Consider the following 2,548-nt stretch of genomic DNA (forward strand, 5'->3'; position numbering starts at 1 on the left):
TTTAGTGCTGTATATCACATTTTTGTGTTTATAAAGACCAGGAGAATCAGAATGTCTTTTGCAAACAACCTTTTAACTGCGTGTGTATCTGATTAACCTGTGGCTTTTCACTGAGCGGCAAAAGCGTTGGAGGTGCCGGCTGCTGGGGAGTCACTTGTGCGAGTGGGCTGGAAGGCTTCCTCCGCTCTGTTCAGTGCGGAGCACGTGGTCGTTGGAGCAGCTGAGGCAGGTGTCCTGGGCTTGTTTTACCTATCGCTTGGCTGGTTTACTGATGTCATTCAAGCAGTTTCCAGGGGAAAGAAGCCTCTACTATGCTCTGAGTTGACTTTATTGCACTTTTATTGTTATGTCTCTTTTTTTTTTTTGTCTCTAAGTAGTTATCTTTCACAGAAGAAATGGGAACAACACTACCTGAAGTGGCTTATGCTTCCAATAGTGCTATCTGACCCAAACCCACTAGTCGCTATTCTCTACACGGCAGGTTTTTTATATCAGAAGACTACATCATCAGCTGACCAAAGTAGTGTCTGCCATGGTAAGTGGCTGGTCAGAATCGTGGGTGGGGAGGAATCCTTTACTTTTCAAGGTGCCTCTTGAAGTCCTGAAACCAGATGTTAAACACTGCGAAGGGCGTGCCTGGCCCTCTGTCGCGCAGACTGAGTTTACCTCAGTTTAATACTTTAGTGCCTTTCTTCCATGGAAGAATAAACCCCTCCTTTTTAGGTATAAAATATTTTCAGCTCTCCTACAGTCTAAGGCATTGGGGAATCTAACAGAACAAATTACTGGCATTTGCAGTGGTTATGAGTTGTTCAAAAATTTACAAATATGGACATCAAGAATAAGTAACAGAAAACCACCACTGTGGCTGTAACAGACCGTTTCGAACAAATGGTGCAACATTTGCTATTAGAATCACTCCTGTAATAGGTATATAAAAGAAAGGTTCTTGGCTGGAATCAAGTGGCTGATATTTCCTTATAAAACAACACCTCTTGATAGCTGAGGTGTAGTGACTATGGGAATTTATTTTAAAAAAAAACTGAAAAAAGTACATTAAATACTGCAGAAAGGAGCTCAACCTTTATTTAACCATACCTCCTACTTCCCCCAGAGCTGAGGCTAATTTGTCTTCCAGCTTACCCCCTCTGACCTCATTAGCAACAAATGCAGTAGGCTGCATCAGTACTGATCAATTTCTTGTTTCTAAATATTTTTCTGAAATCCAAGCAATAGCTGCTGTACTATTATTTGTTAAAGGAACACTTGGGTGTTTCTTTGACAGTGAGGAGTTAAGAAAGCTCAGTTGTCCCTGCCTTACCTGCAGAACAGGCCCTCAGCACTGTACCTGGGAAAGCAAAGGGCTGTGAGCTGCCCAGGGACATCAGTGTAACGCTTTCCTGCCAGTGTGGGCTGTTGCTTTTACTACACAAAAGGGGTGGTGGGGTTTGGTTTTTTTTTTAATATGGATGGTTTAAGTAAGTGTGGGGTCTTTTATTCCCCCCCCAAGTTCCTGTCCCATTCCCCAGCACCCAGGGATGAAGTAGCTCTCTGTTTGCTTCAACCATGCAGCATTTGGTCTCTGCTACTCCCCTTTCCCCTCCAGTTTAACTTCATTCATTTGCTGTGCCCTGTGCTGACCTGCCTCACCTGAGGCAGCAGCGATATTGGCCCTCCTGGGCCATTGGTGCAAGATACTGAACAAAAATTGACTGAACACCACTGGTTCTTGCATCCAAAGGGGTTTTTTTCCCCTGAAAAGTGTGATCAAGCTAGCTCTGAATATACCCTTCAAATTAGGAACTGTTTGAAGCACCAATACAGGCCCTGGGGCAGAGGTAAGAGTGGTAACTGCATGTGACCTCCTCCTGCCTTCACCTGTCTGGACCAAGGAGAGCTGGTGTGCAGCCTCCACATGTGCAGCCAGGGCTGCTCTTCTGTTTTGCTTATTACAGTGAAGGGTTGCTCCCTGGTTTAAGGCTGTGTTTGGTCAATGCAGGGCCTTGATTTGCACTGGAAATCAGCTGAAAGTAGTAAATTCTGTTCCCCAAAGCTTCCTTCAAAGGAAAAAATATCCTGAGGGGCTACTTTTGATATGCTTACTACTCTATTAATACCCTATTAATGAAGGACAGAAGCAGCTCCTTTCCTTGCACCAAAGCCCTCAGAGCAAACACACAGTGCTGCACTGCTGCCCTGGTAGACTCCACAAGCCTGAGCTGGGCATCTAGTGTAATAAGGGACTTATAAGGAAGAAAAAGACTACAGCACCACAGCACACATTCTCTATATAATAGAGAATCACATGTAAATACCAGGATGATGAAAGACTATTTTTCACTTCCTTAGCAAAGACTGGGGGAAAGAGGGATGAGCAACAGCCTGAGACAGCTTTGAAATCCCTCATCAGCTCAGAGGCACAGGTCTTGAGTTGCTTCTGTTTACTTTGCGTGGGACTAATCGGGACAGGTTTTTGGTTTCCACCTTATCCGCTGGCAGTAGCATTCCTGCCCAGCCTACCTCCTGTAAAACTGAGAGCACGTAGTTT

The sequence above is a fragment of the Phalacrocorax carbo genome, chromosome 3 (genome assembly GCF_963921805.1).
Source record: "Phalacrocorax carbo chromosome 3, bPhaCar2.1, whole genome shotgun sequence".
Taxonomy (NCBI): Eukaryota; Metazoa; Chordata; class Aves; order Suliformes; family Phalacrocoracidae; genus Phalacrocorax; species Phalacrocorax carbo.